Source organism: Lactuca virosa, chromosome 3 (assembly GCF_052849685.1).
Source record: "Lactuca virosa cultivar CGN04683 chromosome 3, Lactuca_virosa_CGN04683_v6, whole genome shotgun sequence".
In the NCBI taxonomy this organism is placed as follows: domain Eukaryota; kingdom Viridiplantae; phylum Streptophyta; class Magnoliopsida; order Asterales; family Asteraceae; genus Lactuca; species Lactuca virosa.
The window spans coordinates 185,232,344-185,238,780 of record NC_136428.1 but is presented as its reverse complement, the minus strand read 5'-3'; positions in this window follow the sequence as shown (position 1 = coordinate 185,238,780).

Genomic DNA, 6,437 nt, shown 5'->3' with positions numbered 1-6,437 from the left:
GAGAGTGGCTGATCCGGGCAGTTTCGCATGCGAGAAGGGAAAAGGGAAGCGAAATAGACCGAAGCTCAGATGGAGCGAAATAGACCGATAGGCCTGATCCGAACCGAAGGGTGAGTTCGGTCCCATATGTAGTTTCGGTCTTATGCAGGTTCGGTCCTCATGATTCGGTTCTTCAGGCTATGTTCGGTTCCTATAGGAAGGCTTCGGTTCCTAAGAGGTTTCGGCTCCTTAAGAGGGTTCGGCTCCTTAAGAGGGTTTCGCTTCTATAGATCTGTTTTTCGCATAAACTTCCCGTTTCGAGCGGTTTTTGACTAAGTTAAGGGTCGGGATGCCCCAAATGATTATAAACAGTTAAGAGAGATTTTGAGAGAGATTTGGGAGAGATATCATATTCTTGGAGAGATTTCACATACTTGGAGAGATTTGGGAGAGATTTCACATACTTGGAGAGATTTGGGAGAGATTTGGGATAGAGAGAGATAGAGCGAGAGAGATTTAGAGAGGCTTTGTTTGCGACCTTTGCGAGTGTTTTAACTTCGAAATGCAAGGTTTGTAAACCCCGTTTTGCCTTGTTATGAGAGTTATACGCCCCCGAAGGGTATGTATTAATGTTTTATTGGGTTGTTCCATCAGTTACACTAATTAGGGTTTAGATTTTCTGAACACAGGAAGACTCAAAGTGATAATTGCATTACGGTGGTGTGTTGTATAATAGTAAACACGATGTAAACCCTACTATACAAGGGTTAATTGGGTTGACCGGTTTGACTAGTTGACTTTATTTGACTTTGACTTGACCGGAAATTGACGGTTGCCACAAAATTCTTCTGCCAGCTTCTTCTTAAGGTCAAAATAACTTGCAGTCAATGATCCCAGATGGGTTTGCATATCCGAAATTTGCTGATTTTTTAGAGTTTTATCCGTTTCAAGATCTGCAACCTGAATTTTAACTTGGGCCTTTTCAGCTTCAAGATCAGCCACCCGGATATCAAGCTCAATATTCTCTTGATTAAGCACGCTGATTTCCTTTTGAAGTCCAGTTATGGTGGGATCATCCTCTTTTGAGTGGCCTTCCTCAATAAAGATTCCCTTAGCTCGGGAGGAAGGCACTGTGCTTTGTTCGTGGGCCAAATGTAGAGCAAGCCTCTCAGAGGCAACATCGTGATAGGGTCGTAGAGGAGATGATCCTGAAGGAATTGACGAACCACCAGCTTCATAAAAAGTGCTCGGTCCTTCATTGGATGGAGTAGGTGAAGTAGCAACAGAAGTAATTATTGGTGGAGTCAACAGGCATTGAGATAGTTCTGGCACAAAAACACCCGGTCTAGGATCAAGTCTTCTCCTCTTCAATGAAGGCGAGGAGGTCTGTGTTGTCAGTGGTTCACTCACTGCTGGCTCAACAGTAGGAGGAACATTCTCAGAGGGAGGAATCTCTAAAGATGTTTCCATAGGAGTTGAAGTTTCAGTCAATTGTTTTGGAGAGGGAGGCGTAGCTTCAAGAACGTCTTCTGACTCCCTTATCTCCGTTGCTGGATGAGCAACATCATGGATAGTGTCAAAGAAATTGTCAAGATCCTTATTTGTCAAGAAATTTGCATTGCCTCCAAGATTCACAGGAATATCATCCTTGTCAAAGCCCGAAAGGTCAAAATCCTCAAAGGAATCATTTTCATCATTCTCTGTCGCATCTTCTGATGTTCTTTTGTTGAAATCACTCTCAACATTTACAGAGTGTAAATCATGCTCTTCAGCTACCATCGCAACAGGTGTAGCTACATCATCTTCGTGATCAGAAACCGGAATAACATCATCTTCAGAGGTCACACGATCAGATGAAACATGAGACTCATATACCTCACTTGAATCGGCAAACAAGCCAAACTTCACTAAGGGGAAATTTCCTTGAAAAGTTATTTTTCCCTTTCGGGTTTGCTTTATTAATCCGACGGTGTGTGGCCCTAAAGACTTCATGTCGAGAATTTCTCCATCTTTGGCCATTTCGGGAAATTGTTTATCAATGAAGACTTGAATGAACCTAGTGTTGGATTAATGTCTAAGTCCATAACTATATTTGGTATGTACTTGACCCGACCCGGCATGGTCCATTTGGGTTGCACTTCACCGGCACAATTTATATGGATAGTCTTTTGAGAATAGTATATTTATGATTTATATTAATATATTATAAGTTCTAATATATTAACATGGAATCATATTATTTAATTAGTATTGATCAAGAATTAATTTAGAATTAATTAAGTGATCAAAAAGAACTAATTAAATATGGACTCTTATATATATGGAATGGGCCAAGTTCATTTAGGTTGGGCTAAGCTTTCATGGATGGTCCATGGAGTTTTTAACCCATGGATCCTATGTAAACGAAAGGTCATGGGTATTAGGGTTTACATGGATGTAACCCTAATCCTCCATAATATATAAAGGGGTCCTTGGCTCACAAAATTGGAACAAGTGTGTGAAAATAAGAGTGGGCCGATTTTAGTGTGCATACATATTCTCTCAAGTTCTTCCAAGGTGTTTTGGTGATTTGTGATTCCATTTGAGGCTTCCACACTATTGGGGCTAAGCTCTTAAAGCTTGAAGACATCAAGCTACATCAAAAGGTATGTCATCTAACTAGAACTTTGTAGTATAGGTGCTTCATAATATGCTAGTTAGGATGAAACCTTGGAATAGTTAATATTTGCATGTATAATAGAGAAAACAGATATCCAAGGTTTATAGGGTTGCATGTACACCATAAGAGTGTTAGAATGCTCAAAACCCAACAGTGGTATCAGAGCCATGGGTTGTTTTCTGTTATATTGATGCAAATGTTTTATTTTCAAGTTGAAAAAAAAGGAAAAAAAACATGACGTTTGTCAAATTTTAAGATAATTACTTGTTTTGTGAAAAAAGAATTATTTGTAAAATTTGAATCATTTGTTATATGAGTTGAATTAGGTCAAATTTAGTAAAAGATAAAATGATATGATTATTTTATTAGTTTTAAAAGTTTGATCTAAATGTTTTAAGGAGTTACATATTTTGTCATAAAATTTTGGAGCTCAAAAGTTTTTTTTTTTTTAAAGTTGTGATCTTAAGGGTTTTTGAAACTTCCATAAGTTATGGATATGAAAGTTTTTTTTTTAAAAAAAAATTTGATTCAAAGTTTTTATGGAGTTACAAAATTTGGTGTTAATGTTTTAAAGAATTCCATAACTTGTTCTTAAGTTATGGAACATGGAAAGTTTCATCATAAAACACCATTAATTCCATAAGTTATGGAATCCAAAGGTTTTCAAGAATAACAAAACCTGCCCTCAAGTTTTGGAATTTGAGAAAAGTTTTTTATGAAAAAAAGAATTGAATTCTAAAACTCTTGGGTTCATAACTTAAACAATTAATTAAATGGTTTTAATTTTGAGTTTAATAATTGGAATTATGATGTTTTGTTGAATAGTTCAAATTAACTCTTATGGACTTTATTAATAGTTAATTAAAGCGTTTAATTAAAAGAGTATTATTAATCCATAAATATATGGTTTGAGTTTAATTAAATTAAAAGTCTAGTTTAATTAATAGATTAAACCACCAAGTATTTTAAATGTCTAAAATACACCCTTATACTATTATAATATTAAAGTTTAATATATTATATGTATAAGACCAAGTCGTCTTACAATTAGTAGGCCTCATTCACGAAGCCGGTCTATAAGGGGGGTATAAGGTTACTGCCTATAAAATGGCAGTTTAATGGGTGTCCACTCTCACTCACCGCTTCCTTGACCGGTGGAGGGTCGTTAGCCGAATAGGTAGGACAAGGACTATAATTCTCCCTTCATTAAAAGTGTTAATGATAAATACTAAGTAACTAAACATTTTATTAATTCTCAATCTTAGTTACTTAGGAAAATGTGAATAAGGTGCTAATCCATGAAATTACACTTTGCACTTTGTTTAAACCGTTAGTGGAGCATGTGTGGTTAACCGGCACGCTAACCTGGATTTAACAAAGTAGGCAAAGGGTAACTTAATATTTATCATAGTATCGGTGGAGCTCGTGTGGTTAACCGACACATCGATTGAGGGGTAAATATTAAGGGTACCAAGTATATTTGCATGGTTACTTCACACCTTGTTTTGTGATCCTCGGCATCCCAGTCACAAAACCTGAAGGGCACACTCGAGATTGAAACATGTCATTGAAAAGTTCAATGAATCTCAAAAGATCTAGGAGTTTCAAATCCAAGTAAAAAACCTAATTAAATTATTTCATTTTTAATGGTGGAAATTGGTAAATCGTCATTTACCTACCTTCAACTATTTTTTAACTCGGATTACGGCATCCCTCTTCCAGTTATAAATAGGTTGTTGGATCCTAGCCTTAATATTTCATATTGGATGTTATATTAAGGACTTTAAATCAACTATCTTGAATATCTCCCAAAAGATGTCGAGTTCAAACATCTATGATCTTCCCAAATCTCTTGGAACTTTACTTCCTCCACCTCCTCCAACTATTCTCCCTAACCCACAAGTTCAAGGTCACTCAAGCCCTAATGGAAAGCAAGGTCTATGTGTGATCACATCTTAGAGATGAAGTCACATATTGACAAGTCGGGAGAGTTAGGTTTCAAAGTCTTGAGAAAGTTGGATGTTCAATCACTTTCTAAGTCACATAGTGAGTTCCTTTGGGACTACTATGATACAGACTATGACATGAACCTTAATGATCATATCTATTTGCTTGGTGCTGCTGAATCAACAATGATTTGGAACGATAGTGAAGCAAATTTGATTAGAAGATCAACTTCCCAAAAACTTTATGGACAGTGACAATGGTGACACTGGAAATCCAGAAAAAGCATTCTCTTCCCAATGGAAAGGGATTGGCCATAGTCAACCCGGTTGACCAAATGATAAAGAGAAAGGCTAAGTCTGACATAGTCCCATTACCAAAGGGTCCATATGTTTATTTTGCCAAACGAAGGGGCGTTGATTGCAAAGCTGCCAAATTTACCTAAGGATGTTAAAGTCAATAAGTTTGACTCTACATCAGGTAGAGCCCATTATCTAACTTTGTTAAGTTCTATTCTGAGATCCTCATTACAACATGTGACTGGGTCACATGTTGATGTTTTAAGAATCAAAGAATAGAGAGAAATCTTAAAGGAAGTATATGCTGATTCTGATCGTGAAGATGGATTTTGATCGCATCAGAATTTTGAGCAGTTGCTTAAGAAGTTATGATATATTGCTAAGGAATAGATAACAATAATTTTCCATGTGGATTGTAAGGATAAGTTTTTCCGCAAAGTTTTAAAATAAAAGAAAATTGTTTAATTTTGTTTATTTGAAGTATCCTTACAATGGCATTTGTGGAAAATTGTTGCTTATATGATTCCACTGACAGCAATATTGGAAAATGGATTTGATTCTTTCATTTGTGGTAGTGTCTAAATTTACCAAATCAAGAAAGTTCCTCATCACCCGAGTTTCAATTGGACCGAAACTTGGAATCATGCAAGTTGAATAGTATGATGGATGAGAACTTTCAAGCATTGGAAAATCAAGACTAATTACTTGTTCACATGGATGTGTGAGTCAAGTGAAGGACTAAAGGGATTGAGTACACATTCTTGTGCACTGGTCATGTCCACCACAAAGCTCGTTAAGACTATTTGATTTACTAAAGTTTAGTAAATATGGTTATACTTACAAGTTTAAGTATAATTCTGAAACATTGGAAAAGTCTCAATGTATGGCAGAACGAATGGGAAGAATCAAATTAGGCAGAAAGATAAAAGTTTCTCAAATCTGAAAAGATGGGAGAGTACTTTAGTATCATGTTTGTGATCATCTTAATGATTTAGAAATCATATCACAATTAGTCCTCTAAAGGTCATCTTAGTGCATTCTTATGACTAAGAAGAGGAGTCATGAATTGTTGAAATGGTTAGATCAGGAAGATGAGTCATACTTCGTTCCAAAACAATTCTTAGAGTCATACTCCAAGATTGTAACTTGAGTGACATATCTTAAAGAAAGGTTTAAAACACTTGTCAAATGTAAGAGTAAAAGTGTCCTACTTTTGTATATTTGAAATTGGTAAGTTGTGATGTTTTGGATAAAACAGAGACCAACTAAGGCTAATTGTGTGAAATGTTTGTCTTGATAAAGAATCTGAACTATCTCTTGAATATTTGACAAGAGAGTCTTATATGTCAAGAGGATAGTGGGAGTCCTATAGGTCTTGAAAGTCTCAAGAGCTAATCAAGGATAAAAACCTGAAGTTCATCACTAGCACACGACTTGAGGTTTATAACCTATCGTGTTGACATATTATGTGCCCATTCCAGTTAAAGTTGGCTTTGCATAGGAGTTCTGAAAGTTCTCAATTGGTTGCATAACAACATGGAAGCAATGGCAGGCCC